Raw genomic sequence first — 19,394 nt, forward strand, 5'->3', positions numbered from 1 at the left:
TAGCTGTAGCGGCTCAAACATACGAAATATAAGTGTTCCAGATGCGTTCAGATTTGTTTAATTTGTCTTATGAAACTTAATATCCCTTCCTCTATAATACTCTAACCAAATACGACTTTCTCCAGAAAGTCTCCCACGCAACGGATGACACTTGTCAAGCAACTAGAAAGCAATAGATTCGATATAAAGTTTAGAAACTAAGTGGTTTTAATATAAATATTTTGAATAAGAAATCTTTTTTATCAATACATGTAAAACATATGTAAGTGTTCAAAATACTAGCAGATTTTCTTACCTTAATAATTCACAAATTTCCGATGTTTATCATAAAGTTAAGGAAATATTTGATCTAATAACTAAAAATTTTGAATGAACGTGTCACTTAGTTTAATTTAACAAAACAATACACGTAATACAGATCAAGTACTGAAACGAAGGAAAACAATGGTAAAAAAAAAAGGTTAAAGACTTTTATATACTAGGTAACACAACAGATGACATCACAAAGAAGATGCGCCAATTACGTAGACATTTGCTTTGAAACTGAGATATTTATACTTCCGCGAGGGAGTGCAGGCAACCAAAATTACATAATCTGACTGAAAACATTAGCTTGAAATTGTAAAGGTGTCAACCGGAAGTAAAAAAATAAATACGTCTGTCAAAATTATCTAATATTAATATTTTACTGTCGGTAATTCAGTCATGTTTTATAACAATCCATGCTCTCAATTAGACATTTCTTCTTCAAAATATGACGCAACATACGCACAATTCATCTAGACATACACAAGGAAACCTAATTAACTTGAGATAAGCAAAACCACACTAAAGAAATTTGAGGTAACTAGTATTGTCTAGAATCCTGTTGTTTATATACAATTTCCAGCCACCACAACCAAAATAGAAACATTACAATGTACATACGGAAATAAAAAAAAGTTTAATGGTTTACCAAAACCACGTTAACTATTTTAGATACTTTTAAAAAATATTTCAGTCAACAACAAATCACTAAATAAGGAACTAACATGGGTCTTAGAAATTCCCTAAAGGCACCTCCGGATAAGGACAAATCTAAGACCAAATTGACCTTCAAATACTCAAAACTCTAGATATCCATTATTGGGTAACATTTTCAATTCAACCTGTATTCGGGGTTTCGTTCCCTTGTGCCTGATTTTTACAACATTTTATCATATAAGTATGAAACAGTGGCAACATATAGAACGTATGCATTTTCACTTTCAATTTGTGTTTAATCAATGTCTTTCAATATGGATTGTAATAATTAGCGGTATATTAAGATCGCTTAGGTTATTTAGTAGGGTCTCTACTATTCCAAAATAGTTTTTAATTTATGTTAGAACAACTATTAATTTGCGTCCCTGTTGAAACGTGCAACTATCTACTAGAACTTTTGTTTACATTTAGCATAATGCCTTTAGGATTTATGTGATGCTGGTGTGTTTTTGTTTTATTCGAGTAGGACTTTAAATTTGTTTCATTTGAATTAAATATTCCAAAAACTTGCAGATGGTAATTCTTCTTTGACGCAAATTGTTTGCAGGTATTATACTACGTCGTTGGCCTATACAAAGAATGCAAAAAGTTAAAAGATGCAACTCACGATAGATTTCGTTTGATTTTATCATAAAGATAGTGAATGAGTAATGTTTTAAACTCAAATTTGAATACACAAGTTGTTTATGTTAGATCTATTAAAGCCAAGGGGTTATTCATAGATGTAATGATAGACTATAGATGGACAAGATCTATAAATAAACACCAAAATTATACTACAGAAAGTGCTGGTTTTCTAACATAGCAGTATATTCCTACTCTTGCGAATTATATAAGAATTATTGTAGATTCGTCTTACACAGGGTAAATGAACGGTTGTATAACTACCATCAAGAAAACTGTCTTATAAAGTTCTAATGGTGCCATTATACGTCACCGACGTCTGCCATAAAAGGCCCATATAATTAAAGATTGTTCAATGGGGAAACAATTTTAACAAGAAAACATAAAGCTTAATGGTTGAAACAAATGCATTTAGGTAAATAAAGGCAATAGAAGTAATGCTGCTGTTCAAAAGTAACAAATCGATTTAAATGAATCAAATCTCGGTAATAAACCAAAATCTATTGTTTACAATTGTTTAACCAAACCAATCGCCAATTAAAACAAAGAATATTGCTATAATTTCGAAATTTAAACATCGTTCCGTAATTGGTATGTTTTACGATTATTCAGCTTTTGATATTTACCCGTGCGCAACCATAGGAGGGATAAATACACATAGTTGAGACAACAAAAAAATAAGTGCCTTGTCTGCGTTCAATTTTTATAGTCTATTTTGATTGACTTGCCACAGACAGCATCCTGTAAAACACTTTACGTTCATACAAACCACCTGTGGATTCAGTCAGGAGTTTCCTTATTGCTATAAAAACGTCATTAAAGAATGTAAAAACAATGTGGAAATCTTACGTTCACATCGTGCTATTATATGATGGGAAAAAAACTAAATTGGCCATTTTTTTAAATCAATGAAAAGCACAAGAAAGTTATTGTTTAATATTTTGTAGTTTTTGATGAACTTAAAAATTTCGAGTCGACAAGAAGCTAACAAAATCATGACAAAACGAAGACAAAACAATACACATTTGAATTACAATATTCATAAAGTCTTATTTTCGTCAGCTTCAAAATACAACATAGAAAACTAAAAACTGATTTACACTAACTCAGACAAAACACCGAGAGATCTCAGTTGCAATTAAGGCATGCATATCCTGCTACAATTGTGGCACTACCCGTGTTAAATGTGGATATCGAGATATTTAGTCTCAGCTATGTAACACAATATGAAAAAAAAGACGACATAATGCAAACTACAATTTAAACATTTTCCTGGTCATCTGAGCAAATACTTTTAGAAAATGATACAGAAAAAAAAGATATTTGATTCAAACCAAGTTCTAACCTAATGTGTTCTTTCACTTTAAACCATTTTTGAATTATGTTTTGAAACAGTCGTATCAATATCCTTTTGATAATTCGTATTGGAACCATTGACCACAACTTGTTTCATTAAAGATAAACGAGAAAATTCGAAGCAGAAGATCCATACTCAAATGTCAAGAGCAAAAGCCCGGCAAACACTTCAAACGAATGGATAACAACTATCATATTCCTGGCTTTGTATAGGTATTTTCTTATGTAGTAAACTATACAAAAAGGTCTGTTTATTATATTTGTAATTTGTGATTGTTTTGGCTGTTTTAATATGTTACCTTAACATTCACTATAGCTCGTCGTTATTTATCTAACGTACGTATTTTTTCAATAATTTTACATACAAAATGTATCACGATCAACATTTTCAGATTGTAATCAAACATATCAAAATACCACACAATAGATGGTCAGTAAAAGTAAAAGTATTCACGAACTCTGATTTGATGAACTTAACCTAATTAAAGTATATCTACATGTGAACAAAGAAACATAGACAGTTGTATACCACTCTGTCCTTGTCGTATATACCATTCAGACCAAGTTATTGTCGGTTAATGTATTTTATATGAAAAGTGTGTAATAAAATCTTTCATTGATCATGGTAAATCGTAACAATGAGTTAAACAGGGGGTAATAACTTTGGCAGTCATGGCGGATGTGTTTTATTAGTTCGCACTCTTTCAACTCTTTTCGTCGGAGGGGGGAAACGTCGTCTGCGCATAGAAATTAATAGTAAGCCAGATATTTTATTTTTTTGATTTTTTTGTGTACTAAATGATGTTCATAATAAAGGATATCTGCTTGTCATGATTTGAAATTTTTGTCAGATTTTCGGAATTCCCCTGGTTTTATCCATTTGAATGCCTAAAAACATTTTCCCCATGAACCTCCATTTTTCTTTTGATTAATCTTTTTCTTGTATAATTATAAGTCATTTGTAAAAGTCTTATAAAATTTGATTTTAATTTTTAATAGTATTTGAGAACTTTAACTGGTCAATGATAAAGCTATGAAAAATCAAGAGAGAACATTTTCCGGCCAAAATTTCAATTGCTTTTATCACGAAAACAAGCACATTGACCCCTAAATTTTTGTTTGCTTTTTTTATTGCTCAATTTTTCCCCTATCAATACATACTAGTTTTATGAAAAGTTATGCATTTCGAATCAGAGCAGCGAACATCCTTAAGTATTTGCTGCATTTCATTCCAGGTTCAAATGAGCTGCGTCGGATTAAAATCGACAGTATGCCAATGAATATCAATACATCCGTCAACCATTTTTGAGTTGGAAGAAATTATGTCATCACATTACACTTTTTTATACTGCATCTTACTTAAAAAAAAATTATTTCTTCAACTTTACCATTTCTAATAATTTTTCGTGAATTTAACTGTTACAAATGGAGTTCAGTGAAACATTTCCTAATATGGTCTGTAAGTGTATAATAGAAGATGTCCAAAATAAAATTAAACAAATTTCTAGAAGATATCTCGCAAATTAACTAATAATTTAATTGCAAATAGGACTTAGATTATGCGCAACTATGTCATATCTTATCTTCTTCATGCATCAAATACAGCATGTATATGTTCTTATATTATATTTTCTATAAAAGATCGGTATATAATTTTCAAAGCTGACAAATAACAACTTGCTGTCACAATTATGTTATCTTTTCCTTGTTTGTGACATAACCGGATGTGCCTTATCAGCTGATTTTCATTTGTCATGAATAGCACGACGGTAGCTACTAGTACATGCCCTATTTTTTGGTGGGGTTCAGGTTGCTTAATCTTTTTTGATATTGGTTTACTAGTAGTGTTATTGTACGGCGTTTTCGTGTTTATTTTTTTGTCTTTTCTTTTTATCCTCGACTTATTGGTTTTTATTGATCATTTGCTATATTCTCTCATGTCTAAAAGTAACTTTTATCAAATGAAAAAAAAAACAGAAAAGAAAGAAAGAAATTAGTGGTAGAGTGCTGAAAAGGTATAACAAGTATTGAAAGACTTCTTGGAACAATTGACAAAACAATTAAAAACACAATTGAAATTTGATCAAGATATGGATATATTTAATTAACAGGAAAACACAAAGAATAAAGATAAGACAGATTTGAAACGACAGACACTAGGAGCGACAAAAACAATTTGATATTCTTAGTCTGTTTTATTTTAATGTCAGTTTATTCGCCAAAAGGGTTTTCCCCAGATTCATATGAAATGTTATGAATTATGCACTATCAATCATAACAAGATGATAAAATATTTATAAAATCCCTTAATTTTACAATAAGATATTATGAAAATATCGCTTCAGTTCTTTTTTCAATGGGGTCTAGGATCTCATATATTCAGGAAGGCATGACATTATGGATACCATAAAGACAATAGGATATGTAATGCATCACTGTTGTATCTTATAGATTGACCCTAATTGACAACATAAAAGATTAATATATGAAAAACATACTGATTTTAGTTTCTATAGTATTACTTATTTGGTATCGAGTAGGATCGCATTATCAATAAAAATAATAACTAGCATACTTAGTTCTATCAGTTAATAGCTTTTTATATATTGCAAATACTTCTATATGCCAGGGAATTCTTTCATTTATGAATTTTTACGATCAAAAAGTGTCCCCCTACCGCATACACAAGTCATATTTATATAATTTCAAAAAGGAATCAACTGCAATTATCAGTTAAGGTTGTACGAAACAATCTATGAGTTTGAATGTCCCTCTGGCACTTATTTTACATTTACGGCCTGCTTAACCCTAAGGTTTTTTTTTTTGTTTCACATGCCATAAAATTTTTACCTTGAAAATGTTATTTGTCTAATTATTTTAAAAGAAGCAAAGGAAGGCGAAAGATACCAAAGGGGCTTTCAAACATAAGTGGGAAATAAACTGATAACGCCATGGCAAAATCAGAAAAGTCAACAAAACGAACGACTATAAACAAAACACAAACATAAAAATTAAAGAATAAGAAACACGAACCCCCTGAAAAAATAAAACATGATGATAGCAAATGACCAGGAAGGGTGAGCAGATGTCCACATGCAAAGGTTTCAAATATCCAATCCAAAATCTTACTATTATACCTATTTTTCAAACAAATAGCAGTAACGCAGTTCATGTCATCCTATATGTCAACATAGTCAAAACATGCTCACATTAAGCTGATTTGATAAATTGAAGTATCAATTTGTAAATCTTCAAGGAATGTGTTTTGAATTTCAAATGCAAAAAAAAGAGTATCAATTAAACAACGAGTGTATACATTGATTCATTGAAATACACTTATGTTTGAATGACCCCTATATGACAAACTGTTATAATAAATCACTTTAAATCATATATTGATTGAAGTTTTGTACAGCGAAAACGATAAATAAAATTTATTATTTTATTAAACTGTTAATTAAAACTAAATGTGACTGGTACTCAAAGCTGATTTCCAATTTATGTGTGGTACAGTTGTACCTCATGAATTATATCTTGCAATTAATAACCTACACTTCTTTTGTTTTAAATTATAAAAAGGCATTGTACTATCTATCAGGTAGATATTTGAATAGAAATACATTTCAAACTCTTTTGAAGCTACGAGATACATTGAACAATTAGATTATGGTGGTTTTTTGTTAAATCATTAATAAAAGTGAAAGAGCGAAATAATAATTAGCTATTGGCATCACTGAAAGTGAAACAAGGTTAATCATTTGATTGGCTTGTTTGTTCCACAAAAGAAATCATTCTTATAATGCTAAAATTTTAACCTAAAAACATGGAATCAAACAAACATAGAAAAATTCATTTACACGAGGTCAATATATCTATTTATATTTATGTTTATCAATATGTTTATATCGTGTTAGTGTTATTTAGTGTTAGTGTTATGTGACCGTCGGTTGTTTTCGGGGTCATCCCAGTTGTAAATAAGATGGCGTCTAGACCAAAATACATATGGAACGATGTTAAATATAATCGAGTCAATGTCCTGTTAATTGTTTATTTTAGACTTTTTATAATTTGGATAAATGTTTTACATTGTTTTAAATCTAATATGAACATTTGAGTCAAATCAGTGATCATAAATGTGACATCTAGTGCCCCTGTAATGACCAGATAAACAAATTATTGAATTTAACGGAACAGCAGTACTAACTGGCATTTATTATCGTTTGTAATGTAAATGTAGATCGTACAAGAATTTTGACTAATGCCAGATGGTAAAGAGGTAATACTGAAACTTCTTTTATTTTGAACAAAAAGGTTTGAGTCTTTAACTAACAATATATTCGCCATTTCAGAATTTGTTACATTTTGTCTAATATTTTATAATTCAAACACCAATAACGTTGATAAACAATTGAGTTTCAACAAATGACGTTACATAATGTTTTGGTTGTTTTCATTTTGGGGTAAATTACCATAATTCTTAAATGGCGAATTTCAATATGAGTGTATTATAATGCTTTAAATTTTAACCAAAAAAAATTATGTTTAGATGAATTACTATTGATGATTGAAACATATACATTGACTAACTTTTTTAAACTGTAAAATTAATCATATGGATTGTCTATTCACTATACGCGATCGTGTAGTGGATAACCCTGTTGCATTACTATTATAATTTTGTACAATTTATTAATGTTTATGTAAAGTAATATAACTCATGTTATTTATTGTTTTATTGCCTGTATGGACATTAAATGCCTGACCACATACCTAACCGTCATTTAGGAGGGTCGCCATTTGAATTATTTAAATGTTAATATACTTAACATTTTCCACTATGTATTACGTTCTATTTGTGTTTTACTAAGTAATGGTCATGCATATTATTTTTTATAATCATTATAGTGAAATAGTATTTCACATTTCAATCATGCAACTTATGAAAAATAGTATTCTCCACAAACAAAACCAGCTACTCATTTATTTTTTTTACTCTTTCACTATACTGTGAAACATGTCAAAACAGAACCTCTTTGGGACTTACGATTTTGATTGGTTCTGGAAGATGTTCACTATAATCAGGTTTTAAATGCAAAACGTTTGATATCACTGTACTTTATGTTTGTTAAACACAGATAAAAGGTTCGTGTAAGATTGTGTTTAGACAGGTTTCACTGTACAGTAATTGTAAGTCTAAGAAGTAAAAGTTTAAACACTTTATATTTCATGTAAAATATTTTGACTGTGAAATTTGGCAATCAGTAATACCTTTCCGTGATTAAATTTTCATGTAATCTTAATATGTTAGAACGGACGCCATTTTAAAATTGAAATATTATCCACATGTTTTGTAGATCATGAAGATATAAAGAAAGTATAGAACGAATAGATAATATTTCAAAGCTGTGCTTGGAATCATTAGAAATGTATGTTAAATTGTTAATTACATGTATACTGTACACAGATGATACTGCGCTATTGTCTGTAAGTGCAGAAGAATTACAAAAAAAACTTGTATGTTTTGAGGAATATTGTAAAAAAAAATGGAAGCTTAGGATTAACTCAAGCAAAATCAAAGCAGATTGAGTGATTTTTAGTAAAAAGAAAGTAAAAAGAAATCAGAATTTTATGACATATAGAGAAAAAAATTGAAATAGTTGTTTCCTACTGCCACCTTGGTGTACTTTTCAATTACTACGGTAGCTTTTGTACTGCACGAAAATAACTTCTTGAACAGGCACAGAAATCTGTGTATGCTCTATGCCAAAAATAAAAAAGAAATATGTATTCCCGTCGATTTGCAGTTAAAACTTGTTGACGCATGGGTTAGTCTTGTTTTATTATATGCTACAGAGGTATGGAGATTTAAAAAGAAAGCATTGAGAAAATACACCTTCAATTTTGCAAAAACATTTTGAAATTAAAAAGCAGTACACCAAATTAAATTATATGGTGTATGGGGAACTCGGAAGATTCCCTTTGGAAACCATTGTTAAACGTTAAATGGTGTTGTTTTGGAACAACTTATTATTGGAAAATAACAAGTTATCTTCCATTATATATAAATTGATACTCAAATTACATTTTCAAAACCCCGCAAAATTTAAATGGATTACGTACATTAAATCCATATTTGACGAAAATGGAATTAGTTTTATTTGGCAAAATCAACTTTCATTGGATAAACTGGGTTTAAAGAACATTATTTCACAAAAACTGAATGACCAATTCATCCAACAGTGGTTTTCACATATGAAGAACTCTTCAAGAGGTGCATTTTATTCATTTTATAAAGAAGAATTTCGTTTATAAACCTATTTGATAAAGTTGAAGCTGTGTGACGCGACTTATATGGCAAAACTCTGATGTTCAAATTTAAAATTTTCTGTAGAAACGGGAAGATGGTCCGTACTTCCAAAAAATGCACGAATTTGTCATCTCTGTGGAAATGGAATAGGAGATGAATTTCATTATCTATTTAAATGTCGAAAACAGGAAATAAAACTGCTTAGAAATAAATATATACCACAATATTATATTGAAAATCCAACGGAGTACAAATTGAAACAGCTTTTAACATTTTTTCATGTAGAACTTTATAAAAAATTCTTACACGATACGATTTATATTAGTCATTTTTTAGTTGAATGTTATGGTAATTTGTAAATTGACATTTTTCTATATTTTACCATGTATGTAGCATTATTGCATTGTATGGTTAGTGTAAATGTATTGAGTATAAACATGTGTATACGTGTATATATGATGTCCTCTTGTACACCTATGTGTCTGTGTTTATTAATAAAGTATTGTCTATGGTCTATCAAAGATCAATCAAGAAAAGGTTTAATATAAACAATTAATTTGCAAAGTTGAAAGGCTTCCTGTCTAATTTATGACAAAAACCAACATAACCGAACATATATAATGTATGTAACGTGTACTTAATCCGTTGACATATTTTTTTTCATTATTCGCCCATCTTCGTTTTGTTATAACAGGATGATCATATCAAAACAACGTTTTCAGTAGAATCAGAAAAACAATGTCAAAATAATACATAAAAGAAGATATATAAAAAGGTAGCAGACAGACACAGTACTTTTATTCAACATATACAGAAAAAAAACATTCTCAAACATGACCTTTTCTTCACACGTTTTGATGATTATACATTATCACCTTAGTATACATGTACTTAATATGTTCTTTTATAAGTGGACTTAAATTCACAGTTACGCAAGTTTTTAGGCTTCTTGCACTTTTAATGTGTAAGGTGATTTTTCTTTCACATAATCACGTCTTAGCCTTTAGAAAAAACAAAATATTTTTTTTGTTGGCATAACACTTGTTTTTATTAATACTAAACGTGTATATATGAGTGAAAACCTATTTGTCTTATTCACAAGCACTGTTATTATGGTATTAAATAGTAATGTTAACATGGTTATTTTTCGACATTTGTACAAGTTTGATGTACTTACGCTTCATTTACATTGTCCATGTAACTTGATTGAGATATATCCGGGGTCATGACTTGATGAGGCCAATAAAGGGGTAATAATTAACATTTTTATGCAATTTTTGGTGCATGGTTATTTTGTTATTTTTATTAACTTAGACATCACCATAAAACGGTTTGTTTGTTTAATTTTTATTTTCGGATTTCTAGGGGATTTTACTGGACAATGTGTGTTTCCTTCTTTCATTTATTTCTAATGACTAACTATCCTGTGGTTAACCCCTTCTTCTGACACATGTACCCATGCTATGCATTTAGTGGGTGTATGTTATGTAATTTCCCAGAATAAATGATTATCCTTATATTCCCCGCATTTTCTTTTGATTATACAGAGATCACATGATCTTGTTATTATAAAGAAAAAGACGCCATTGCACTGCTAAATTTCATCGAATTTTTAAAGTTTAGTTTAGTTTTTGTGCAAATAATTGCAAATAGTTTTGTGAATATGGAATGGTTATCGGTGCTATTTTAATGAATCAACATATTTCAATCTTCATGAAGGATTTTCATTGTGTAACACCAATTATGAGAGGAATTTAAACTTCTAATACAATTACAATTTCCTTTATTTGCATAATTTTAAAATAAGTCAATAATTCTATGAATATTTATGAGTGCTAATTAAATCGTGTTATATTTTATGTTTTGTTAAATAAAAGAATTATTATATTCGTTCATAAAAGAATTGTTTTAAATTGTATTTCATTTTAAATAAGCGCAAGGTTATGTTTCTATATCCCTTTTTTTAAATGATTTTTTTATTGATTTTTAACTTTCAAGGTTTAGTTCTACTGTAGTTTGGCTTTAAAAGCTTCTAGAAGAGAGCTAATACGACGACTAGTTTCCCTTAAAGTCATTAAACACATGTTAAGCGCAATCACAATAAAAAAAATATCTTTAAAAACAGTAGATCGAGTTCTCCTTGCTTTATATTTTGTTATAATTACTTGAAATAAGCTGCAATCCTCTATTTAGAATGAAACATGATAAGATATGAATATTAATTTTGCTTTGTATGAGACCGGAGCATTGAGACGGAATTTGAACAATGCTAGTCACAATGTACCAAGTAACAGTTTGCAGTATGAGATGTCGCCCTACATGACAAGAGTCAACTAGTTTACTCCGCGAACTCAGCGTAGAAACAAAAAATACCACATAAAAAGTTATTATGAATACTATTGTTCTAATGTTTCTAAACAGTCCTTCATACAGACAAAAATATCAAAAACAATAGAAAAAGTAACATCACAAAAATAATAAACTCCGAGGAAACTCAAAATGGAAAGCCCCTTATCAAATGGCAAATTCAAAAGCTCAATAACATCAAACGAATGGATAACAACTGTCATATTCCTGACTTGGTACAGGTATTTTCTTTTGTAGAAAATGGTATATATGACCTGGTTTTATTGCTAGCTAAACCTCTCACTTGTATGACAGTTGCATCACATTCCAAGATATCGTTTAAATATTGCCGTTTGTTTAAAAAAAAAAACATATACATTATATCTAGCATGTCCTAATTACAGAGCAAGGTATATTTAATTATAGATTCAAACGTGTGACATACCGAATTGATACTTTTGTGGTAACATTTATCAGTAAATAAAGTTATTTATATATGCTAAAAATAACATACTCACAGTTCAAATTATTTATATAATTATTGCATTGTCTGCATGCATCGAAGACTTTTCGCTTTCGTACTACATGTATGTTTATTCAATTCCACTTTGTTATATACTGAGAATACTTATTCAATCAACGAACAATTGATCCGACCACTTTAAGTATTGTTAATATAATTATTTCACTACACGTATCTACATCTAAGACTTTCGTTTTCGTTCTATGATAATTCAATTCCACTTCGTTATATATACTGCGATATTAATTCAGTCAACGCACAAAGGGTCCGTGCACTTTACAAATCGATAAATTAGGAACCAAAAAAAAAAGTTTGATCCTGTTATACAACCATATTAATGCATAAATCAATCGTGCATTGTCTGTAGTTGAGTTCAGTTTAACATCATACACGTTATTGTGTCATTGTAGTATCTCATAAATATTTCAATGCACATTTTGATGTGCATTTATTGTAGAACTTGGAAAGATACTTATGTCAGAGATAAGAATTCTGCTTTCGATGTATTGTTTCGTTTTTTTGCATTTTATTTTATGTTTGATATTGTGCCTTTAAGTATGATGGTATTGGCGTAAATACTTTCTTTTGTAATATAATTTTTACATTTTTATTTACGAAATTTATCATTTTAAATAATACAAACTATGTAGACATCGAGTATACATCGATATTAAGACAGGATTATTGTAATAAATATGGCAATATTTACGTCACCGATTATTGTTACGTCGTTATAATCATGTGATACTGTTTTATTACAAATGTTGATGATGATTTACACAATAGATCACGACGCAATCCCCGCCATAACAGCACATAAAAACAAACAAGTGCATTCCTGACCTATATATATTTGATGAAATTGTTAAATCGTCTCATTAAATGACTGGAAATGTGGTTACAATAGTCATGAAAAGTCTAATAAAAATTAAACAATTCACATTCCCAAACTGACAGGCGAATGCCTTACAAAGTGGATTAATAAACTGACTTGAATAAAATCCACTTTGATGAATTGAAAAGTAAGTAAAAAAAATGCTTGAATTGTCGTTTTAAAATGTAGGTTGCACTTACGTATGCAACGTACGTTGTATGCAATATTGATAAACCTTTCAAGATGAGGTACAGTTAACGAAACTCTGTTTAGGTATCATAAAAAGTAAAATGACAAAACACCGAACTCCGAGGAAAATTCAAAACGGAATGTTCTTCAACAAATGGCAAAATAAAATTTTAACACATCAAACGAATTAATAACAACTTTCAGACTACTGACTTGGTACAGGCTTTTATGATGTAGAAAACGGTTGATTTGACATGGTTTTATACCCAATTTAAACCCCTCACTAAATAGATTTTTTATGTTTATATTTGCCTCAAGACAGACAATTTTAAAAAATCGAGAGTTAAGGAGTTAGGTGGCTAGAGAGAGGGGTTGTATATATTTTATCAGATATGCAACAGTCTGCGTTAAATGTTGTAATAAACATTCAAAATAATAAAATGCTGAGAAAAAAATCCTCGGTCTAAACAAGACAAAGCGTTGGATAAGACTAAAAATGGTTCGCCCCCGTCCGTACTCATGAAGTAGCGCCTTGTCCAGCTTCTTAACTTAAGATGAACAGAGCATTGATAATTAACCGTTTTGCGCTTATCATGCATTATGTGGAATATTTACATAAGGTACTCTAAGACGTTGTGATTGGTGATAAAAACGTCATAAACAATGGAAATTTACCCACAATGACGTGACGTTATTTTCATTTTGGGGTTTGCATAATCAATAATTACTCATAGTCTTTTAGATTCTCATACGTCCAATTTAACATTTCAGAACATAATGCATTATGGGTAATATTCCTTTTAAGGCTAATTAGTGAATTTACATTTATCTTACTTGAATCAAGTGATTAAAAATTTCCGTAAAACGTGTCCTATTGTATTGAATAACTGTTTTTTTTAAAGAAACAAATATCATAAATGCAACTTGTATTTGCGGATCTTAAATGTTAAGTTAAACATACGATTACAATTGCCGTACATGAAATTCATGTAAATATATTACATCTTTTGTTTATAAAGGTATTTTAGGAAGAGTGTTACAAGTTAATTAGGACATAAATACATCTACGTGCTCAATTATAGAAGTGTTTGTGGCAATTAAATACTAACTGGTAAACATATTGCCATATATATATATATATGATCTGAATATTCATACAATTATTATTTCAATAAATTATTCAATTTCAAATACATCATTAGGTCGGAGACCACAATTGTCGTCCCTTGATTTTCTTATATAGTTCCTAGTGTTAACAGTGGGTTACTTGCCATTACTTTTTATACCCCTTCTTAATTTATTTCTCCATGTTTAATGCTTCAAATTGCAAGAAGGGGTGTGAAATTACACTGTTAAAATATTTGGGTCCCGAAATTTTAAGGAAAGTAGTAAGTTGGTCCAGCTGAAAAAGGTTAAAAATTAGCACTTCGGAAGCTGTCAAAAGATTATAAGACGCCCTAAACATAACATTGTCCATATTTTGAGTTAGAGCGGATGAAGTTTTCTATAATCTTGATATGATTAGTCCCAAAAGTAGTACAACACACTGTAAACATTTTATTGAGAAAGCGCAGGTGGGATTTTATTAATTTTCATTTATGTTCTAAAAGAAATGCACTACGAAATAATTGTGGTCTCGGACCATTACAAGAGTTGCGAAAATGTAAGGGAACGACCATTTAACCTCAAATTTAAAGGGGTATGTTTTTTTCTAAAAAAAAAAAAAGTATATAACATTGATGAAAAATAAGAAACTAAATGAAATTGTTCGCAATTTGCGCAAAAAAAGTTCTGACTCAAACAAAAAAATATAACTCCCCTCACCCTTGACGTTAAATAGTTACTCTCTAAGTATTGATGCATTCCCGAGCATGTTGCTTGGATGCATTTCTTTCTATGCTGTGTTTGAATAACTAAATTTATAACTTTGACAAATAATTATAGAAAGACGCGTTGATTGTCAAACGATATGACGTACATGTATATCTACTTTATTTTGCTTTTCTTCAACTTTTTTTGTACTATCAATCAACTTTCAATTTTTCAAAAATATCACTTTACTTTTTACAAATTGTTTACGAGATACAATAACTGTTTTTCAAGAGGTTATAATTTACTTTCTAAAATAACAATTAATTTCGTTCATGTTGACAAGATGATAAGAAAACATTAATAACAAATTGTCATGTTTGCCTATAAACTATATTTACTTCATAAATAAATATTTACTTTTAGAAAAAAAAACTCGGGAAATGTCAAGTTTGTAAAAATAAGAGAAAGGACTTACTATTCCTAAAAAAATATCCAACGTTCATTCACGACACCATGGTTCGACTGAAGAATAACGTATAGATTTCTAATCATAAATTACCTATCATTTACCATCAGACCGTGACGATTTTTGATCATTACATGGGAAAATATATATATACCAACAAAACAATATATAAACGTGAATCGAGGTGTTACTTTGTTTTAGTGGGGCTTTCCCTTTCCCCTGTATATCTTGAACCTATACATGTAGATGTTCAACGTGATAAATTACGCTGCGTACTGGAGTACTCGGGGTTTTCCATGCACAGAAAATATTAGTGTTAATGATATGTACATGTATGTCCTTTTTCTCTAATAAAGGAGCCTCTTCATGTACATGTTTTTTTGATTATGTGAATACTTGGCCTTTTTTATAGTGAGTATTTGATTACTACGCAGACCACATATGATAGTCTACTAAACCTAGCACTGTCTTTTGGATTTTTTGATTATCTTGCTTAAAAAAATAATTAATGATTTTATATTTGATCATTTTGGCAAAAACTTTATGATTATGTGGTTACTTTGACACACCTATGAAGGGCCTCAACAAGTGAAAATTCTCAGCAAAAAGTGATATACATAAAATGCGTTATGGCGAGACTTTCTTTTACAACCAACTATATGAATGTAAATGATTATTCCGTCTATACATGGGGTTAACAAGAGTTTTCTACATCACGTATTCGCCAAAAACATACAGTTTACATGTACCTCAACTTTTGATAAAATTGAGAATGAAAATGGGAAATGTGTCAAAGAGACAACAACCCGACCAATGATCAGAAAAAGCTTTATACCACCAATGGGTCTTCAACATGTTCAACACAGCGAGAAAATCAAGCATATTCCGTTTATAGTAGGCGTGCTCCAGCTGGCCCCTAATAAAAAAAGTGTACTTGTTCAGAGAAAATGCGTGAAAGGCACACTAAAGTCGTACATATATATTATGCACAACGTCACGCTATCCACCTCATTTCTGGGCACCTACTCCCCTTGGAAGCCTTTTCGTTCCCAAAACAACGAACAATTGTATTCACACCACCCCAACATATATGTTTTTAAGGATGTTTTTATGGATGTTAAAATACGAGCTCTAGACATGCCCCCACTAGTTCGTATGCCAGACAAAGAGAAGATGGCCTTCGTTATCGACAAGAGGTATTTGATGATAAATAAAAATAACATGACTGGGATGGAGAATTGTCTCATTAGCACTGATACCACATTCTTCTTTTATCCTGATTTAGAGGATTTTTTGGCCTTCGCCTAACCCGATATGAATTTTATTGACCCGAATTTATCTCGTATTAGGACAATTGCACACTGTGTAACTAATAATATCTTTTCACCTGTTATTAACCTGTTATCTACATGTAAAAAAATCGGCGCAAATGAAAACAACAATCTGCGCAAATGGAAGGAAAAATCCGCGCAAATGAAATGCAGATCGGCGCAAATGCAAAACGCCGCTTAATTTCGAAACATACTAATGAGCCAATTATTGAAAAATAAAATGCAAAACAAACGAAGGCCAGGGGCTCCTGATTTTGGACAGGCACAAAAATGCTACGGGGTTAAATATCTGAGTAAATGATTTGGAATATATCTTTTATTCTGAAAAGAAAACATATTAAGCATTTCAACAATAATGGTTCTTCACACACACACACGCACATCTCACACATACACACATAAATTGAAAATAATTCAAAGGATTGTGTTCTTTCAAAATTGTTTACAACATCCAAAATTAATTGAGCGTATTCACACATCATCATCATTTCATATTTTATAACGCATTTGTTACATACATTTTAAAAGTTTATTGTGTTTATTTATGTGTACTGCATCTTTGTATGATTTCAACTACTAAAAGTTCAATGATTCTTAAGAATTATCATGTACGTCATACACAGTTTTAACAGTTGATGAAGTGCGTGTTTACAATTTTATTAGTAAGGGATTACGACAGTCACTGGGGTAAATGTGATCTCCGTAACTACAGTTAAGTATACATGTATCAAAAAATGGCGGACGATGTTTCTGATCAATATTGCATTTTTCAAATCAGTAATAATAATGTATTATTCTTCTGTTTTTCGTGTCTTATTTAAAGTATTTATAAGTTTTAAACTGAAATACAAAGCTTCTTATCATAGCTCAACCGCTCAATGGAGAAAACGTCATTTAAAAAATGACAGTAGAATGATCCCACTTAACCAACTGAGCGTCTAAATGTTACTTCCTTAGTCGGTTTACACGTTTGCAATGTGCAAGCAATACAAAAAAGTGTTATTGCATTCTATACTGTCATTCTAGACTTATTGGACTTTTAAAAAGATTTAATGTTAAATAGTTATATTTTGATGCGGCTCATACGGGACGACATCAAAAGTTCAATGAAGGATACAAAACTTAATTCACATAGTTTTTTCACTGACCCCCACACCCCACTCTTAACTTAATTTGAGAAAAATTGATTGACCAATAGGGATATATGTAAAATAGATTTTAGATTAACAAAACTTGCAGCAATGTTGACCCCCCCCCCCCCCCCCAAACTATTTGATTTAAGTTTTTTTTTTATCCTACATCGATCTTTTGATGTCGTCCCTAATGACTCCTTATCTAAAAAGATAAAATAATCTCGCATGTGAAAAGACATATTTTAGAGAAAATAAGTCGACAAAACTACTCCCATGAACTACATGTACAGTGGAGATCACTTCTTACCTCTCATTAAATCTGTCAGGAGAACTGTTCTAGAACAGTACGTAGAACTGTCAGCCTGACACCTTTTAGTCAGTTATAGGTTAGAACTGTTCTTGCTAGAACTGATTTGGTCAGTTCTACCTAGAACTGATTTGGACAATTCTACCTAGAACTGATCCTGACAGTTCTACTTAGAACAGTTCTAGGGTAGAACTGTTCTAGGTAGAACTGTTCTAGGTAGAACTGTTCTAGGACAGGTTAGAACAGTTCTATGACAGTTCTCCTGGCAGTTCTAATGAGAGGTTAGAAGTGATCTCCACTGTATACCCATCGTGTAATATTACTTAACTGGTCCCACCTTTATGGAATTGTACACAATCAAAATGCAGAGGGTCGACGTTCCATTGCCGGTTAGGTCAAACAAACGACATAACAACTGCAACGTATCCACTTTTTAATAAGGCGGCATTTAAGAGTAGATTTAAACACTGATAGGCTCTGAGTCAATATAATGATAATGATAATGATGTGTTTGGGTAGGATGAAATGTATTCCTGGGATCTTGTAACTTGACTGTGTTCTTGAAATTTAAATCTACAGCTCACTATGTCGGTCAAGATCAAATACAGATATATTCATATTTATATCACATTAACATTTTATTGACCTCTTGTACTGGTAGGGTGACAAGTCGTTCTGTGGACAGTTTCTTGTACTAACACGCTCAAGAAAAGGCTGAACATGTCAGTCAAGAACAATATTAATATCACTATAGTATGATGTCGTCCTGAAATGCATCTAAAATTTAAATTTAAAAGAAGTTAAAGTGGTTCATGACACTATGTACAGGGAGATAACTCCTTAAAGAACAGCTGAACTGTTTAACCAAGTTCTATTTTCAAGGCAATATCAAGCTTTTCAATTATCGAAATTAGTGTTAACTTTGTCAAACTACAGTACTATATATATATATAAGCAAGTTTTTTCCCGGGAAGTTTGTGGTTCAAATTTTTTTGCTTTTTTTTTTTAATATTTTTGTCAAAGGGTCAAAACGAATATTTTGTAAAACAAATATTAAAATGAAAAGAGCCAAATTCATTTTTAGTCAAAGTGTTCGGTACCGT

At 30.5% G+C, this 19,394-nt stretch overlaps 1 protein-coding gene across 3 annotated transcripts in view; it reads right to left on the minus strand.

The window, feature by feature from the left end:
- Positions 1-15,571, minus strand: part of LOC134701286 (uncharacterized) — a 49,215-nt gene extending 33,644 nt beyond the window's left edge. The window contains exon 1 of one of the 3 annotated variants that reach the window (XM_063562418.1): positions 15,530-15,566. The gene's annotated coding sequence lies outside the window, so the exon portion shown is untranslated. Of the gene's footprint in view, positions 1-15,529 lie in introns of all 3 variants that reach the window. The other 2 variants (XM_063562417.1, XM_063562416.1) reach the window with 2 other exon arrangements.
- Positions 15,572-19,394: the final 3,823 nt, after the last annotated feature.

Source organism: Mytilus trossulus, unplaced genomic scaffold (assembly GCF_036588685.1).
Source record: "Mytilus trossulus isolate FHL-02 unplaced genomic scaffold, PNRI_Mtr1.1.1.hap1 h1tg000234l__unscaffolded, whole genome shotgun sequence".
Classification (NCBI taxonomy): Eukaryota; Metazoa; Mollusca; class Bivalvia; order Mytilida; family Mytilidae; genus Mytilus; species Mytilus trossulus.